The sequence below is a fragment of the Sinocyclocheilus grahami genome, unplaced genomic scaffold (assembly GCF_001515645.1).
Source record: "Sinocyclocheilus grahami isolate Dianchi unplaced genomic scaffold, SAMN03320097.WGS_v1.1 scaffold59.1, whole genome shotgun sequence".
Taxonomy (NCBI): Eukaryota; Metazoa; Chordata; class Actinopteri; order Cypriniformes; family Cyprinidae; genus Sinocyclocheilus; species Sinocyclocheilus grahami.
The window spans coordinates 455,437-476,658 of record NW_015505238.1 but is presented as its reverse complement, the minus strand read 5'-3'; positions in this window follow the sequence as shown (position 1 = coordinate 476,658).

The following is a 21,222-nucleotide window of genomic DNA, read 5'->3' as shown; positions in this document are numbered from 1 at the left end:
GGACCAGAGATTGTGTGAGGAGGTAGAAAGGATGGGCAGATCAGAAAATGAAAGAAAGCGTGGATGGAAAACGAGAGATTTTAAATATTTAAGAAGGATCTAGATTCTAGAATATAAACCATTTCATACAAGTTTACATAATTTTATAGTTTATAAATAAATTTTTGTTCACCCTCATGTTGTTCCAAAATGGTATGACTGAAGTTCCTCAGTGGGAAGCAAAAGAAGATATTTAGTAGAACGTTCATGTTGCTCTTTTCCATGCAATGAAAGTGAATGGTGACCATGGCTCTAAACTGCAAAAATAGGCCTAAATGCATAGTAAAAGTACCATAAAAGTAGTTAAAACAGTTTTTAGTGTATATTATAAGTCTTCTAAAGTCGTATGATAACTTTGTGTGTAAAAAATCCTGAATTCATAAAAAGGACAATTCGCTCAAAAATGAAAATTCAGTTGTTATTTATGTTGTTCCAAACCTATATGACTTTCTTTCTTCTACTGAACATAAAAGAAAATATTCTGAGAAATGGTTCATACAATGGAAATTAGTCACCAAATCTATTTGTTATCAACATTCTTTAAAATATCTTCATTATTCACACACAGTTTTCCCTTCCTGTTTCCCTTTCCACAAAAACATTAGTTTTATAATAACATGAAGGATAGTAAATTATGTTTTTCTGTCAGTCTTAAGAAAACACTTGCTTTAATGGACACAATGTCCATTGAGAAATATGCAGTGATAAGCAAATGAACATTGCCTCTCTTTTGTCTTTCTTTTTTCCTGTCCTTGGATAACAAGGACTAATAGATGACATGTACCGCAAACTCCTTAATCATACGTGTGTTAAATCCAAGAAAAATAAGACCCAGACAAGTATGCATAGATATCAGTTTGTCCAATGCCATGCGTTTATCTCTGAAAAAATACTGTCTGCAACCATGTCCGTGTATGTGAGTCTAAATATGGGACAATGTCTAATTTCAGTGGTTACAAGAACAAAGGACAAAAGTATTAGTATGAGTAAAAGATAAAGATATTACAGAACTTGCAAAAGACCATCAAGTCAACATTTTCTAAGACTATTTCAAGCATAGCCATATAAATAACCACCCCATCACACAAAAAAACACTACTCTCCTGTCAGTAGTTTGCTAAGCTTCTGATATGCTTCAGATTCTCTTCAGTACGTTCACAATGAAGAGAAACATTGGACATTGAACAAGAACCAAAGAAAACAGTTTAGTTATGAGATTTTAGGATGAATAAAACAAATGCCTTATGACATTTGCAGTTTTCTCAGAAAATGAATTACACTATGAGCGAGTTACAAAACCAAAAACAAAACAAATGGGCAGAGAAGAAAATATATAATCAGGAAACCATCCGTTGGGCCTTTTGGATCTGAACTAGAAGTTATTTTTGTATTGCCTTTTTTTGCCGTTAAAGCCATCTCCGTTCCCGAAACTCCATTTTGCCCTGCGTGGAATCGTCCAGCCGCTCTGTATAATCACACACACACAAAATAAGCAGCATCTCTGTCTTTGTCATAACCACTGTGAGCATGTCGGTTGATATTTTAAAGACTATCATTTCCTCTCTTTTTGAGAACTTCCCAATGTGAAGAAGGCCTTTGAAAGCCTTCCAGTGAATCTTATTAAAGAAATGTCATATAATTCAATTCTTTTTTCCCTTTTTCTCTTACTAGCAAGCTTGGTTTGGTCATAGATCTCCGCTCCCTGGTTGGCAGAACATCTGTTTGTAATGTGCATTGATGCTGGGCACTCTTTTTTTGCTGTCAGACTCACAGAAAAAGAAACAGAGAGAAAAAGGTTTGTGCTCCAGAGACATAAATATAAATCTCTGAAGCATGAACTCTGAGGCAATATCAGCTTCTCTGCATTTCTATCTTTATGACTTCTGTCAGAGAAAAAGCAATGACGCTTTTGTTCCGAGTCTAGAGGAATCTTCATTTCTTCCCCCAATAACGTTGGATAATAAGAATGCAAATGACAGTGTATTTATAACCCTTATAAATTAAGAATGTACTGCCTTTTGAACTGTATGCACTTGAGCTTTTTAAAGGATAGTTCATCTAAATATGAAAATGCTCAGATTCTCATGTTGTTCCAAACCTGTATGACTTACTTTTTTCCATGAAAAATGTGTTTTCTTTCTCTCTCTCGTTCTCTCTTCCTTTTTGCCTGTTTGTTTAATAGACAGTTTCAATGAAATTGGTCATACTTGTAAACACTGAGTTTGTTCAGGGTGGTTGGTGAATATGACACTGTACCCGCTGGTGTGGATTATGCTGTCTTTGTGATTTCACAGTGTGATTCATTACGGACTTAGTGAGTGGAACAGAGCATTTAATGTGTTTCTCTCATATAAACAGATACAATGAACAAACCACTGGCTCTACTATCATATGGAGAAAAAGCAAACTGGACAACTGATTTCTCTTGGGAATGTAAATAAACTTTGTAAATTGGAATCGACAGTTGTCCAGAGTCCGGCAAGTCAGTGTCACTGTTAAAAAATAACCTGTTTCCCAGAAAGCCAGAGTCTACCTGTCTGACTGCCTGAGAGAACACTGACAAAACGGGTTATACTCCATCAGGTCTGCAATGAACAACATTTTTTCCCATGTCTTTCACTCACAGTAATCATACAGCTACAGGCCATGAACTATATGACTTCATGGTAGGATAATTCTTCAACTAGGGGCCCGTTTGACTACTTGAAAGCTTCTTCATCTTAGGACCATGTGATCTTCTTCATCATTTAATGTTCTTCATCTACATTAAAACATTTGTCACATTACTAGAATAAAGATCAGATCATGGCTTTGCGGTTTTGATCAATTTATATCTATACACACAGATATATTAATACATGAGTATATTAATTACAGGAATTAATGAGAAACAATAAAAAGTTAAATCTATTATATCCTGTACAGCTAGAGAGTACAACAACAAAAAAACTTTAAAACATTTATATTTAATCATTTAGCAGGCGCGTTTATCCAAAGCGACTTACAATTGAGGAATACAACAAGCGATGAGGAATACAACAAGCGATTCAAAACAACATTCACTTTAAAATGATCCTAGATAACATAAATATTTCCCTGATTGAAAATGTATCCATATAAGAAAACAAACACAGATAAACAAGACTAGAAACTGTAAAAATTTGTTGCCCATTTGTTGATGGTGAGGCAAACCTGTTTCACTGGAACGGCAGAGACACTGAGGCTACATGGTAATGTCCCTGGCTGGGGTAATGAGTGCCCTCAGGTCAGTCTAGAGCACTGGCACCATTGTACACACACACACAAATACACACACATGTTTTTCTCCCCCTCTCGTGAGCTCAGGTAATAACCGTAAGTAGTCAGGCTGTGATTATCTTGCAGAAAGACTCTAAATTAAAGGATAGGGCACAGCAGGCATTCATGACAGGCTCTTTTTATGTACTCCTATAGAGGACTGTCTTTACAGTTGCCCTTACACCACCTTCCATTAAAGCCTTTCTGATTACAATGATACAGTGCCATTGGGCTCCTTTGACATTTCAGCCACTACAATACAAAAAAAGGCCATTCTTAGATAATCATAACTCAGACATTTCCAGTACTGTCAGTGCAAATGCATTCAGAAATTAACTGAAAGCATGACACAAGACTTTACAAAAGTATAGAGATATGAAAAAAACCAGACTAAAAAAGCTAGCTTGGTTTCAGTGATGCAAAATTAGTCAAATTATGATGCCATTGGTGTATTAAAAACCAGTTATAACCCATTAATATAAATATTAAACTTTTTAGTATCTTAACTATCTTTCATGTGAACATAAAAATTGTGATATGTTCTATTTTACATTTTTACTTGTATTTGACACATTCAAAATGTTGAGGCACATGCATATGCAAATATTAAGATATTAAGGGGTTGCCAAATACTTTTTAAAATCGTATCAATATTCCAGATATTGTATCAAGCTTAAGTGAGTAGCAAGAAGGAGTAAGCTATAATTTACTCCCCAAATCTAACTTCTCTACAACCTCAGTTTATGGAAAGGGGACATGAAAAAAAAAAGTAGGGTGTGTCATTTGAACCAGATTATGGCTGAGGAAGATTACAGGCTCTTCTGAAGCAGATGGAAATATATAGACAGTGTAAGATGAGGCAAAAGAGAAAGGAAGCAAAAAAAGAGTGATAGAGAAATACAGTGAAGAGGGAAAAGTAAAAACGCTCAACGTTTGTGTTTGTGCCGAATGCGAAGGATTTTAAAAAGAATGTGAGTAATTAAACCATTGCTCTCTGCTTGCTTATTCATGTTCAGCGTTATTATCGTGGCATGAGCGTTGACGGCATGATGATAGGGACTTCCCCTCACACACACAAACACACACACACACACACACACACACACACACACACACACACACACACACACACACACACACACACACACAGTGTGGGTAATAACAGGCAGCCTACGCCTTATCTATGGGACAGTTTGACGCCTGTGTGTCTCTTGGTCAATGTTTTGATGAGCTCACTCGCACTTAGGTGACACAAAGGCACAGAAATTTCACTCAAACACGCACACACCTGCAGGCCTGTCTCATCCACATAAAGGATATTTTTAGACAAGACATTTACAGGTGTATTGTGTATAGGTGCCTGGCTTGATTCCTTACTGACAGTAATTTCCGTTCATCAGAGCCGGTTGCTGTCAAAAGCACGTCTTTTGTTTTTGAGAATCATATGGTTTCTTCCTCTATAAATGTGAGATAGCATTAAATAAGATATAAAGTTATATTGTGAGACATAAAGACATAATTGCCAAAAACAAGTTTTAATTCAGAGATTTTAATTCATATAGTGAAATATAGTCATAGTTACAAGAAATAAAACTGTTGTAAATGGGAGCTATTAAATGACAATTACAAGACTATGTCACAATTATGAGAAATCCCAATTACTTTATTATTTGCTTACAGAAATGGTTTTTCATATAGAAACAACATACTGAGACACTGTTTTAGCAAGAAAGAATGGTCAAACTTTATTTTACGGTCCAATTCTCACTATTAACAAACCATTAACTATGACTTTTGCTGCTTAGTTGATACGTTTAGGTATTAGGGATGTAGAATATGGTCATGCAGAATATGTGAGTACTAATAAACAGCCAATATGTTAATAATAGGCATGCTAATAAGCAACTAGTTAATAGTGAAAATCGGTCCCTATACTACAGTGTTACTGAAATAACCAATCAATGTGCAGATATTAAGATGACATCATCATTTACGTCTTGTAAATTTACAGTAAAGCATAGTTACACATGTTACTGTACTTACTATAGTAATAACAGTAAATTATGCATAATTACAAGTAACTAACCCCTAAACAAACCCTAACTTTGACTCTACAGTAAGTAATTAAAATCACTCAGTACCTATTTGTGTAATTACACTGTAACAACATCACAATAATAAAGTGTTGCCAAATTTTATCTTAAATATCGAAAAATGATGTTTACAAAAAACAAAAATTGCTCACCAAATGCTGAAATCATCTACAAAACTAGAAGCTAAATAGGGGTACGAGTTTAGAATAAACCCAAACCAGAATGTTTGAGGAATATCAATATACCAAAGCACCACTTTTCATACAGTTCTAACAGGTGGAGTCTTGGTATTTGTGGATGCATGAATCAAAGTAATTATTATACAGTCTAGACTCAGTAAAGCTTTGAGCCAAACAGGAAGACATTGAACATGACATTGTTTTTCAGAAGAGAAATCAAAGGCATTTAGATGAGGTGATTTGACAGCTACATGATGCTAATGGCAGTTAAAAACATTGTTTAGCTATTTTACTGTCATTTAGCAGTGAACTGTAAATGCTGGTTAAGATGACTGTGACACTTTAACAGAGGTGAGAGAAGGAGGTTAAAAGCTTGAGGCTGACTGCTTGAGTAATTTAGGAAGAAGAAGTTGAGCACTTCCAGGCATAGTTATAGACACCTCTCTTCAGACCTGACCAGTGGCGTCTCTCCTGTCATGTGTACGGGGCCCTGAGGGAATTGGCAGCATGATAAACACAGAAAAAAACGGCATTGGTAAGATGTTTTTGAAAGAAGTCTGCTCACTCAGGCTGCATTGATTTGATCAAAATGCGTTCTAACATTATATATTACATCATTTTAACATGCTGATTTGGTGCTTGCTGTCATATTATAATATTCTTATCATTAATGTTGAAAAGTTGTGCTGCATAATATTTTTTGTTTAAACTGTGATACACACACACACACACACACACACACACATATATATATATATAAAAAAAAAATATATATATATATTTTTAAGTATCTTTGGAGAACATATATATATACTATATACTATACTATGAATATACCATGCATATATAAAAATGTAGTATGTATGCATGAGAGTGAGTGAATGGATGAATAAAGCGGGGTAATGTGAGCGGTCTAAGGTTTGAGTTAGTCCAGATGTCCTGACCTTTGGTTATAAGATACAGCTCTACTCCCTACAGGAAGACAGAGACGGATAAGGTGAGCTCAGAGCCACACACAAACACACACTATTTTGGAGCACGTTTGCGCTCTTTCATCCGCTGTGTTCCCACCATTACATATTCTAATGACTCTCTTTAGCAGTGATGCTGAGGGAAGAAAGAAGAATTCATTTTTTATCTCATATCAATCTTTAACCTCCTTGCCAAAGTTCCCGGTATGACTTTGATGTCTGTTTTCCATAGATCAGTGAGAATGATATGCAGACAGACATGCTGTTTTAGTAATATACTATTTATGGCGATCATTTGTTTTATCCACTGCCGCTTCAAACAAAGAAGTCTATATTTAGCTCTTATGAACTGAACAGAGGTTCATATGCACAGTAGCTTGCTTTCCCAGCACACTTACAAAGTTTAAACCTATCATTTGCTTATGGTTACCTTGAAAGGCAAATGCATTACAGAATGGGATGGAGGGGTTTGATGGACAAAGGCTCTAATCAAACACTGAAACACAGGTAAACACAGTGTGTGGTACGTGTACTACCAGTGGCCCACGGAGTTCCTCCACGTGGTTTCTTTCTTATTTTCGATCAGTTTATTTATACAGCTTTGTGCATCTATTATCATGTAGTCCAAGTGAAACGTCATAATTTTCATTCATCATTTGTATTTAATAAACACCGACATCCAAAAATAAATAAATAACCAGCATAGAAAAGCACTTATGAATCTAAGACTACATTTTTTTTCCAGTTCCAGTTGGTTTATTAAGGCATTTTTGTTGATAAGAGGTCCAAGACCATTTAAGGCAAGTCAGTATATGTAGTGTACTAGTGTATATTGGATAGAACTGGTCTCTTATTTTCACTAAATAATTTTATAGCATCTTCCTGTGTCTAAGCCTCACAGCAAGATTAGTAAAACCAAGGTTCTTTTATTTGTTATCATGCTAGAACAGTTAGTTTTTACAAATAAACATAAAAACTGTAATCTCTGCTACTCTGAATACAGTGTTTAGAAATGCAATGTTTATGGCAGGCCAATGTTTATGTGATTATAATGCTATATGTTTCAAATGACTGATGGGAGTATAATTGTGTACCAGTCCACTGTGGCCGATCTGATAAGAAATTAGGATTTTGGGCTAACCGGCGACGCTGGTGGCTGCTTGAGCATTTCTATGTGTTTGTGAACTACATTTTTGCTGTTGTTAGGGTGTTTGTTATTATGTAGAAGTTTTATGAGATGCACCTAAGATCTTCCTAACATGAAAAAGGCAACATGAAAGTGCAAAACTCTGTTAAAGTGACTTAATATGACTGAATATAATAAGAAATAAAAATTGCTTTGGTAACACCTTGTCTACAACCTGAAGTGCAATCATTGTCACGTAACGTCGTCTCTGCTGCAACAGCTTGACTACACTGAACGCATAAAAGCAAATCCATTTGGACTGTAGTGCAAACTTGTCAGAAATAGAATATGGCATCAGTTTACTGTTGTTGTTTCGTCAGATGACTTATTTTTGTAGGCCAAAATCTAGAAATGAGTTGACATTTTAGCACTTATGATTCCATCTTCCTAAAGTCTATGGGTTTTTTTGTTTGTTCAAACAGGTTTTTGGTTAAATGTTTGAAATAAGACCCGTGGTTAACCACAACACAAGTTACATCAAGTAATACTACCATGTGATTTAAAAAAAAAAAAGGCAAACTAGTGGCTAAATGGGACTACAGAGAGTTGTCAGAAGGTGAAGTCATGTGATCTTGGTGTGGTTAGTTACATTTAGCTTTTTGCTTCTGGCGATTTTATTTAGGCTTCAAAATTCATAAAAGTTGTGTTCATTTGTGAAGAGTATCATTATGAACAAGTGTAAGAATCATAATATTTGTTGGTCACAGAGCATATTTTCTGCAATAATTCAAAAACTAATGAAAAAACCCTAATGGGTTTCTGTCAGGGTGATGTTAACTTCTTGTTTGGACTACAAAATACGTCATCCCTGCAGCACTCTATTGTCTATCATGCAAATTCAATCATCCTAAATACGAACTAAAGAAAGATCTGTTTAAATTGCATGTAATGGAGTGGTTAGTAATCTGGTTTTCATTCTTGTGTTTATCCTGTCAATACAACATTTAAAAAATGACAACCGTAAAAGTACAAATTTATAAACAAACACGTTACACAAACACATAATCTTGTTGCTAAGCTCTTAGGGCTTGCCTATTTCCTTTCATTCCTAACTTTTATCCACTCTGAATATTAGATTCCCACTCCTCCAGACCATACACACCCCCTTCATCCCTCAAACCCCGTCCCCTCAGCCCTACATTCCAGCATTTCACAGCCATAAACAACTATCAAGTTAATGGTTAAAAAAATCATTAAAAAGAGAACATCTGGGTAACACAGGCAACCAATCAGAAAAGAAGAGTGGGAGTGAAGCCCCGAACAGTGACCTGTGATTGGTCAGACCCGGGCCTCGCACCTTGTTAAGTCAGTTCCTCTCATGTGCACGGGCTTTATGGAGCATTTAGAGAGGGTAAGAACCAGCGGGACGTGGATGGAATGAGGGGGAAATGCGAGTGAGGGCTACAGGCCCTCTCAAACACACACGCACACACACAAACAGATGGTAACAGTTAGCTGCACAGTGGTAGCAGCAGTCGGCTTCTCTGTTCTTCTGTTTTTTATGTTCTAAATCAGAAGCAGCCTGTAGCCTGACCCTTAATTTGGAGCTCGCTACAGTTTTAAGATGTCACTGGAAATTGAGGTGGAAAAATTGTTTAGAAAATGAACTGAGGGAATAGGCTGCGGTGCAGGAAGAATTGCATAATTAAAGGAGAAGAGTCTGGCTTTTTTCAGTCAGCGTCCTTCATTCTCTCTCTTTCTCTGTCTGTGTCGCTTTCGATTCCTCTCCCTCCCCCTCTCGTATTTGACTTTTCCAAATGTATGAATGTGGCTATTGAACGAGAGGGTTCGAGAGATAAAGCTGTCGAAAGCTTTCAGCTGAAATGAATCTTTAGAGCTGAACTGAATGAGTGTGTCTTACAGCTGGCATTTTTTCGGGCATAACAGAAGATTCACTCAGGCATTAGAGTGGCTTCATGTGTCCCATTTAGTGCTGTTAACCTCAAGTGCATTTTGACACCTGTTGCTATGCTTTAAAGGCATTTCTAAAAGGCAAAATATAATAGTTTGTCAGCACATTCACACATATGCACTTTTTTGTTAGTTTTAAAAAGTTTTAAAAAGACAATATCATGCAGCTCCAACTATTAAATTGTTTCTTTCATTAAACACAAAATTACGCACACACACACACACACACACACACACACACACACACACACACACACACACACACACACACACACACACACATAGCTTAGTCCACTTATAGCCTAATGTAATACTTCCTCACCTTATAGAATTAACTGCCTTCTTTAATAAAATGTTCTTAATTGCGTTGTGCGACATGTCAAAACTATTTTCAAATTGAACTTTAGACAAGAAATCAACGGAGAGGATTATTAGAGAATAAAGGCTTATATTGTGCCTGTTCCTTATACAAAGTTATCAAAGAAGACTGGAAATATAGTGCACTTACTATAAGTATACTACTACTATATTTATAGTATAATACATTTTATTGGACTACTTTTATGATACTCTTCATAAAATTCTAGCAAATAATGGCAACATATAATGACGTATACTTTGATACTTTAGCTGTGTAAATATTTGTGAGTAAACGTCTATGCATTTGTGTATGTTTGCATTGTACATAGCTTTGTGTGTACGGTATTTTACAATTAAAGAGGTGCTAGTGAAATGTTGAATCACAGTCATGGATGAAAAATGGGTCACAGTGACATTTCAGACTGCTTCGATCATTATACCCTGTCTCTCCTTTTACTTATTTCTCACATTGACATAAATTTTGAAAAATGAAATAAACAGATCTTCATTTGTGTAGGGCACTCTATACACTACAGTAATAGGTGTGTATACAGTATAATGTGTGTAAAACAGTGAATGGAGCCCACTCACCTCCTCAGTAACTGGATGAATGTTTGGTGGGCTTTGTGTTCATAGCTGAATGGAACCGATGCTGCCAGGAGTAATTATGGGTAATTGGTGACACAATGAAGTGATGACAGCTGTGGGGCTACACACACACACACACACACACACACACACACTACTGTGGAAACGCAAAGGACAGAATTGAATATTGAGTTCCTCTGACTGGTCATTGACCTGCACTGCAGAGAGTCACTTAGGGGACACAATAAACCTATTTTCGAACCTTTACCTGCAAACCCATAGAAACGCATACACTTTCTACATAACATGAACGTGCATTGTAAAATACTTGTCAAACTTAAAAGGCATAGTTCACCTAAAAATGAAAAGTTATCTGTGTAAAATCTGTGTAACTTATGTTCTTCTGCAGAACGCAAAAGAAGATACTTTGAAAAATGCTTGCAACTAAACTTGTAAGTACTTTTGTGATGTTTTGTTCTGTTGCATTCTTTTTTTGTAGCATTTTGTGTACATCGATGTTTCTAGTAATTATACTAAATTAATACGTGACAGCCCTAATTAACAGCCTATTGTTCTTCCACTGGGGTCTTTTCAAAAATGAAGTCAATAATTAGCTACAATAATTAGCTACTGCCTCTGATGATTAAGTAAAGAAGAATGTATCCACATATTCCCAAAAACACAGGCTTTACAAACATGTTTTGAATCCCTTTAGAAATGTGAATGAACTCAAACATCTTGACAAGCCGGGGGACCTTTCAGCACAAACTTTGAACACACGCACACTTTTGAGGTCAGGCATGGTTGGTTCAGAGTTATCTGTGGCTGTCTAAATTCAGTGTTCAAAGATGTCTGTGGGAAAAAGACAGCAGTTGATGTGGGAATGACCCCCACGCTATCACACACTTTACTTACAGATAAGGTCTGTATGCACTAACACACACACACAAAAAGAAAGATTTATTTCTGGGGCAATAAATAAAACAGTGGGGCTGGCTGTCACACTTTCATATTCAAGGTGGGTTTAATTAATAGCTATTAAACAGAATATCATAAGATTTTCAGATAAATCTACAAGAAAACAGCAAAAAATGCAAAATGTTGCGTACATAATTTTTACTATTATTTCATTTTGTTTATTTTATAAATATAGCCATTACAAATAATATTATCTTTATTTATATGTTATTTAATGTATTTATTTATTTGATTGTTATTATTGTTGTAATTACTATCTTAGATTTTAAAGTTATTGTTGTAAAGCACATTGTCCAACTTATGTTGATTTTAATGGTTTTTTAAAAATAAATGTCAACCCAATATAAATGAATATAAACTTTCCCCAAGTGAACTCTTGTCTGTCAGTCTACCTGCATTACATAGTTGACCCTATCTGTTTTAATTTATGTATCCACCAATGATAAAAAAAAGATAATACAATTTTACTTTGAAGGCTAGACTAATTAAAGGGGTTTTGAAGCAATATACAAAAACCACTGCTAGAAAACAAGCATTTGTGCCAGAAAAGTCAAGACCAAACTCGGCATCCAGCATTTTACACAATTCACTACACAAGTGCTTTCACAACTCTTGTATAACAAGAGCAAATGTGAATAAGGGGGTGAGAAAGAGCGTCAGAGGGGAAGAAAGCTGGAGAGAGAGAGAAAGACAAAAAAGAGAGAGGCCAGTGCTTGTCTTTTGAATCTTTGCACTCAACAATCATCCAATTGTTCTGGAGAACACAGTAACGAAACAGCCATAATTAGCAAGCCGTAACAGTCAGAAATGCCACATGCTGCTAATGTAGACGAGAGGAGACAGGGAGCTTATGAGGAAGAGAGAAAGAGGAAAAGCTGAGGGAGGAAGAGGAAAAAGCCATATCGAAAAATCGAGGATGGGAAGAAAGAGTAGTGTATTTTACTTCACTCACACTCTTTTTGTTTTTTATTTCATCTCCATATCTCTTATGTGCAAGTTTACAAATGTTCATAAATGACAAAACACATACGCACAGACAATCATACACACGGCTACTCTGCTTGGCTTTCTTGTGTGTGTCCTGTTTCACACGGCTGAATGAGCAGTGCGTTAACCATCTAATGGGGCCAAAGGACGTGTCCACTGAACTACACTGAATACACACACACACTCCTCACTCACACTACACCTGAATGAGCACTGAGTTAACCATCTAATGAGGCCAAAGGACGTGTCTACCGAACTGAACACTCACACACACACTGGCCCATTCTCTCTTGACATGTTCCTCCTCATAAAGCATCTGCTGATCCCTTTCAGACTTTAAAAGCATGGATTTGACATACATTTGTGTCTCTAGTCATTGTCTTTTTTTAGAGTAATCCAAAGCAAGAGTTTTGCGGCATAACATTTTCTATTGAGCCTACTTATAATGCATTACAAAAATACTGTTAATGCATTAAAGGGATAGTTCACCCAAAAATGAAAAACTCACCTTCAAGTTTTTGTTCAACAAAACGTGAAGGTTATAAAGATTGTCGTAAAAAAAATCCACATGAATCAAGCCATTTAATCCAAGTCTTGTGATCACTTTATTTGATGAAAAGGTTTATTTTAAGCTTAAACATGCATGTGTGATGTACGAGAACCAATGAGGTTTGTTCTAGCACGTGATGCACACACAAGTTTCCATGTTCGCATATGTGATGCACTCCATGTGTGTTTATACATGAATAAAATGCTAAATTAAATCTGTTCATCATATAAAGCAATTATATTTCTTAACAAGACTTGGATTAAACCACTTGGTTGTGGATTCATTTTCTTTAATAATTTTTCAATAATCCACTTCACAGTACTTGAGTTATAAAATGTAAAAACAGAAATTTAATGGGATTTTACAAAACAGGTATTTCCTAAAAATCCTAAAACTGTATTTGAATTAACTTGATTAAAATCCTTCTCAAATGTATCAACAGAATAAAACAATTTTCTCAGAGTAGAAATATTACAGTCCGATAAAATGTTAAAGCATCACAAATGTAGAACGCAAAAGCAGGAGTTTTGTGATTTTGCCTGAAGCAGGCCTTTGTAATACTAAAGAGTGTCAAATTCAATTTTATGGCCAGACATTTTTCTCAATTTACCTGCCAATGGCAAAATTTGTTCACCATTCCACACATTACAGTGCATTATGCTCTTTAAAGGAGTTGCCATAAACAGGTAAGTATTATAAATTTGTTTATACTTACACTAGCATTATATAATGGATTTTAAAGTGCATTATAACACATTCTGAATACCTTCATGGTGCATTATCCACAAGCTACATCGAATGTTTCCATTTACTGAACAGATTCAATCTGACCTTTGTAAATGCCAGTATGGGATGCACTGCTATGTTGCGTATACGTATAGATAAAACCTAAAGATGAAGATGGGGCACCTGAGAGAGACTGCGTCTTCTGAATAAAAGACCATGAGCGGGGGTGAGATGACCCACTCAGATTAGCTTCATGTGCACAGAGGCCTCTGCTGAAAGCCTCTGATCAGACTCTGCCCCCAGACTTCAGACAGACACAGAGGCCTGGGCTAGACTGACCTGGGAATGGCACAGACGGACAGAGGAGGGAGAGAACGAGATAACGGGAGGGGAATGGAGGGATGGTTGTTGAAGGATGGACCAGCTTGAATTGCACACAGTATGCATGTGAGCTGAGCTCTTTAACTTGAATGTAATGAATGACTGAACTATAATCCCAATGAACCCAATCAATTCTGCTGATTAAACTACTGTGAGGAAATGAAACACTACCAAATGTTGTTTGGCACATTAAATGCCCAAACTATTTACAGGATTTACTTTATTGTGGATTCTCTGTTGTAATTTTCACTGTGAATAAAATTTATTTGATCCTTCTAGCATTGAGGTTTAATCGTGATGTAAACACACAAAGTGTGCTTATGTAGATGCATGTGTGTGTGTGTTTAATAGTATGAGTAGGGCAGGAGATCGGTGTTGGCTATAAAGTTTCTCATTAAAGCTGTCAGGGCTACAGTTCAAATCAACTACAGCTGTGCTGTGTCTGCCTGTTGAACTGCCTAACTGAACACTTCCCCAACAAACACACACACACAGAGGTGCTTGACAGTTCAGCATTTATCTGAAAGATAAACTGACATTATTGCGTGTTTTAGAATGTGTAAGTTCTCAAATGAAGCTAGATCTGTCTCTTTCAGATAGTGGCATTCAGACCAGCAGTGTGATTGCTTTTATAAAACTGTTCAATAAACCTGGTTAAAATGAAGTAATTTACATTTAGACACAAAATTAACAGTTACAACATTAACAGCTGTTTCAGTATTCAGTATATTTCAATTTTGCACTACGAAAGTAAATAACAATGCATAGGTTATTAAATTAGCTAACATGATAAAGCTAATGGCGACAGCAAAGAGGAAGTAAAAAAATGCTTCCATGCAGCAAGAAAATTTTTTTTTTACCACCTGATCACAATTCCTACAAAATCATGATAGTTTGAACTGTTATAAAGACAATTAATGTCTTTTAGTTAGCTTATGTACTAGCATAGCATACAGATACCAGATTAGCCTGATATATTGGTTTATAGTACACCACACATTTGCGCTTACCCTACATGTATTTACAATCTTTAATGTAATTACATGTTAAATTAAGTGTTAATTATCCAATTATTTCAGTTATAAAAACATTGTTTGTGTGTACTTGGTATAGTAACTATTAACTGATAGTTGATGAAAACCCGATGTTGATTGAGGGCTCAATTTGTCCCGACATCAGCTCACTCTGTGTCCGAATTCACTTACTCGTTTTCATTCACCCTTTCAGTGGACCATATTGGTGGAGTAATGTTGGGAAAAGTGAATGAAGGTATAGGGGTTTTCTTATACAGTCATATTCTCTAGATAGCAGAGTACATAGAAGAACATTTGTGACACATTAATCTACAAATCTGTTGTTTAGTTAACTGTCCCTAAAATCCCTAACTGAGTCTGACTGTGCCAACTTTCCTCCTGTCACCCCATAACAATTCTTTTTCTCCTTCCCACTCCATTTAGCCAGTGCTAACACCTTGTGGGCCACAGAGCATTTAGGAAGGAGGTGAGGATCATGGATGCTTAATAGACAGGATGCCTCCCCTTTGACCTTAACCTGTAAAATGAAATGGGAGAAATGCGTCAGTTATTTCTCATACATACAAAAATATCAGCACAATAGCAATGGAGAAGAAAAGAGAGGAAGGGGGAATGAAGCGTTTTGTTCTTTGTTACATTCTGTTGCTGATTGCAGACTGGGCTAGGGTGTCACATGACTTGAGTGAATCACTCAGCCCAGCTCTCTTCTAACCACCACGGCCCCCCTTCCCATCACCCCACCGTGGCCCTCATCAGGTCATGTCAGCTCGAGTTTGTTGCTCCTGTAGTTTTTAATTCTGTCTGATAGCTGGACAAAAGCAGAGTGGAGGAACAGAGGGGGAAAGCGGTAAACGATGGTGCATTGTGGGTAATAATAAAGAATAAGAAGCATGTATCGGGGAAAAATGGGGAACAAAAGCATTTTGTTATCGTTTTTTTTAATAACCCACCATTATTGCATTCTTTTTCAGTTTCTTTCTTCTGTCCTCTTTTTAGTCTTGACTGAATGTATGTTGGTCCTTGTGGTTTAATTTTTTCCCCCCCTGCTACCCATTCAAACAACAAGACAAATGATGTTTTCCCAAAATCCAGAAACTAGTAAGATCAGATTTCTTCACCCTGGATTCTCTCCAGTTTCTGCTAATAGCAGCATAGCACTTAGCTTTGACCCAAGGCCCTCTATGAATGACAGAAGCAAATGAAAAAGACAGAGGGGGAGGGGAAAAAGCGACCACACCAGCCTACAATGAGACCATTACTTTTGATGAATCTGGCCACCTGTATGTGTCATTTTGAAGTGTTCTGAAGAGGATGTATGCTTTACATATTAAGCGAGAGGTTGGCCAAACGTTGTTCGGAGCCCAAGGAGCTTGTGTGAAGACTGTGGGAGAAACACAGATTGTGAAGAGAGAATCAACCCTCTCTCTTTTTCTCTCTCTCACTTTCTTTCCCACACGATAGAAAGAGCTCCCTCTGCTGAACTTACACGAGCTCTGTCTCTCTTTCTCTCTGAGACAATCTACTCTGGGGCTGGTTGTCACAATGGCTCTATCACAGTACCTAAATGGTCTAGTAACTAATAAGAGCATGCATAAATGTTATGCATTTTTTATTATGTACTAATCACATTATCTGTTGGCTAAAACAATGGTCTGATACCTTTTACATTTTGTGCTGATTTATGAATTTTTTTTTTAATTACTTTAATTTTAAGTAATTTAAGCCTGTAAAAACATTGTTTAATAGGTAATTCGGTAACACTTTACTTGAAGGGGTGTGCATAAGACTGACATTACACCTTCATAATCATGACATGACACATGTCATGAATATGAAGGAGGTTGTATGCCTGTTTATGACAACTGTCATTAAGTGTCATTCGCTCAGTTATGTCATTTTTAAAGCAAATATGACATTATTTGACATAACCCTAACCTAACCCTACCCCTACCCTTACCACTAACCATAGCCCATAACAAAGACATCTCAAACAATGTCATCTTTGCATTAAAAATTACATAACTGAGCAAATGACACTTAATGACAGTTGTCATAAACATGCATAAAAAACATTCATATTCATGACATGTGTCATGTCATGATTATGTAGGTGTCATGTCATGATTATGAAGGTGTCATGTCATGATTACGTATGAAGGTGTCATGTCAGTCTTATGCACACCCCTTCAAGTAAAGTGTAACCGGTAAATCTTTGGTAACTTTTTTTGTTTTTGTTTTTTATAGCCATGGCTCAATGGCAGTAGTTCTCAACCAAGGGACCAGGTCCCACTAGGGGGCCAAAGCAAACAAATCAACTAATAGAGATTTAATATCATTTCCGCTGTCTTGAAATCACTAATCCTAATTTTTAAGTGTGGTTTATACACATGGAGTAGTCATATAAATGAGTAAAATCTTATAACACCATGGGTGTTTTTATTATTCATATTTTTCTAGTTGCCAGCTCTGAAATATTTGATTGGGTAGCGATTGTGAGTAAATACATTAAAAAAATTGTATCCTTAATACTTAGTAAATCACAAAAAACTGGAGAAGTCATTAGGCCTTTTAATATTGTTGAGGACAATGAGTGGCCTTTGAGTCAAAAAGTTCAAGACCCACTGCTCTACTGTGTACAGTAGTACACCTATACAGAAATTAACTTCTAAAAATAAAACTTGAGTCAAAAGTTTTCAAAAGACTCCTGGAGCTCAGAAAAGGGCCAAAACTATTTTTCTGTCACACTTCAATCAGATTTAAGTCTGAGAGGAAAATGGATGCTTGGATTAACACGGGATTTTGACACAAAGGCTTTGTCATAATGAACCCAGAACACCTCAGCCTCAGGCATCCATAGACAGTCTCACAGTTGAGAGGTCAGGACCGCCAAAACCCTCTAAAAAGGCACTTCAACCAATAAATAAGAATGCTCTCATTATTCAAGACCATAACCTGTCGGTTGTTCCAACTTTCAGAAAATTTACTCATTTAATAGGTCTAAAGTGTTTGAATGACATTTTAAAAAACATTTTATGTTCCTGTGGCTCAGTGGTAGAGCATTGCGTTAGCAGCGCAATAGGTCATGGGCTAGATTCCCAGGGAACAAACATACTACTTAAAAATGTGTAGCCTGAATGCACTGTAAGTTGCTTTAGATAAAAGTGCCTGCTAAATGCATAAATTATTATTATTAAATTATTAATTATTAAAAAAGCATTATTGATTTAGTACAACTAAAATCACATTTTCAAAGTGCATGTGAATGCTCTTAATGTCTATACCCTAATGCCACTGACTAGCAAGTAGTTTCATGGTTGTGAAGTAACAAAAGTCTATATTGGTGATTTTTGACTCCTTTTGTTTCACTGAAATGTTCTGTTTCAATACAGAACAGAAAAGTGTACTTGTCTAGTAATTTCATGGGACTTTAACACACAACATCAGCATTATAACAGACGCCAAGTAGTCTCTCTGAATGAATGAGTAGGGGGTGTTCTGTTCTCCCAGCCCACAGCTTCTTCATGAATCTCACAACTACAAAACAGAGGAGAAAAAGCTAAACCACAGAGACATTTTCATGATATGTTGTTTGCTACTGCTACAGTGGCCGGCCAGTAACCAAACTTAACATGTGCGATTAGAACATGTTACACCGTCTGAAGAGTCGCTTTGAAGCTGTCGGCACCAGACATAGATAATGAAGGGCTGTGCTTTGAACTGGTCAGATGAGGACTACTTAAATTGAAGCTGTCATGCCTCAACATCTTCTGTCCCATGACATTAAGTGGTTGGTTACTTCTATAATATGTGTTTTTGTCAGAAAGTGAGAGCAAGGCCTCACCCAGTGCAAAATTAATCTTACTGTCATTGAACAGACATTTTTCTTTTCCAATAAACCACTACATTCGCATGTATGTCACAGTACAGAGCAAAAAATCTGTCACTACTAAGCTTAATCAACAGCATTTGTGGCATAATGTTGATTACCACAAAAACAATTGGAATGAAAGTTAATGAAGACAATTTTTGGGAAGGTTTAAAAGTAGTTCTGTCATGACAACTCTCAGAAGATTTTGGCATGGTAATGGATATGACAATGTTAATGTATTTGGTCTTGGCGGAATAGATCTGCTATACTGCTGCTGCTGTTAGTTATTGCTGTTGTTGTAGATTACTGCTGCTGCTGCAAGCAAGTACAGGAACTTGCTACTGCCAACACATAAGCCGATACGGTGCTGTGAGTATTTAAAGGGGTCATATGATGCGATTTCAAGTTTTCCTTTCTCTTTGGAGTGTTATAAGCTGATTGTGCATAGATAAGATCTCTGAAGTTGCAAAGACTAAAGTCTCAAAACCAAAGAGATATTCTTTATCAAAGTTAAGACTCTGCCACGCCCCCCTAAAACGTCTCATTCTAACACGCCCCCACATATCTACCTCACTATGTGGAAATATTTGCATAATGTGCCCAAATGTGCACGCAAAGAAAGAAGGCGTGCTTTCAGTAACCGCAGTTAGTGTTGAAGCAGCATGTCGGGGAGATGCTGTGTGTTTATAGGCGAAAGCAAAAGCACTTTATTTGGCCTTCCGAAAGTAGATGCATTTAGGAATCTTTAAGATTACTTACAACAGAACAGCAATGCATTTTATGGACGACCGTTTCGTGAACCTAGGAGAGGAGAAATTCTGACTTTGCTAGGACAATCTGGCGCTTCTGAATCAGCTACTGTTTTGTTATTACTTTAAGTATTTGCTATTGACTGTTCAAATGCGGGGTTTTACGCATCATGTGTGTGTGTGTGTGAGAGAGAGAGAGAGAGAGAGAGAGCGAGAGAGAGAGAGCGAGTGAGAGAGAGCGAAATTATGGTAAGGGGCGTTACATTTCCGATGAGTGTTTGCGGTGTTCGGCAAATCACAATGCACTGGGTCAGCTGGCCAATCAGAGCAGACTGCGCTTGTCGGAAGGAGGGACTTTGTAGAAAACAAAGCGTTTGAGAGAGGTGGGGCATAGAGGACCTACAACAATGTACAGTATTTGAAAAATTATGTGTTTTTTTAACTTTAAAACATGTCAACATATTCTGTTACACCAAATACACCAAATAATGATCTTTAAAAAAGCATCATATGACCCCTTTAAGACACACTGCTGCTGCACAAGTAGCATGTATAATAACCTGTAGCAGATCTATACAGGTGGAGCTGGGGAGGTGGAGGGTTTCAGAGGAACTAGTGAACGCTAACAGCAAGCTCATTGGCTATGTATGTAGCATGAAACAATCAATTTGTGCCAAGTTTAACGCTGTGAATATCAGTAATTTGCATTAACGACCCATCAGGCGGTGCCATCTAGAGTTTCATGACAGTACTTGGCATAAATGTGAAGCTTATAGTTTTGTGAAAGCACAGTAATTCTTCTGTTAAAACGTGTGTATGGACCCTCTTCACAAACTGTGATGATGCATTTCAACAATCATCAGCATTGCATTAGTCTAAATTCTGATTGCCATTATCAGTCTCTCTCTTTCTATTTTTTTAAATATATATTTGTAGTCTCCTGTTTACCTCTATAGAGGTTTATGGCAAAGTACAAACCTTTACAGAGAAAAGGGAGGTGTTTTTTTTTAATAAAATCATGTTAGTATGGAAATTGTTTATGACTTGTGGCTGTGCCACTGTAAGTACTAATATTCCTTAAAAAAGCACATTTTAGTAAAAGCTACTAAACTGCCATCTCTCTTCTCTTTCTCTCACATAGTGCTGTTCACACTATCCTTCCCTCCAGAAGCATATGGTCTCATTGATCCAGTCGGGGTGAGTCAAGCCATTGTCTTATCAATAATTACTGTAGGATATGAACATGGGAAAGTGTTGTCATATAAACCCCCACGAACTCAGGCACACACACCTGCCTCGGTCTAATAAAAATGGGGCTGCTGAGG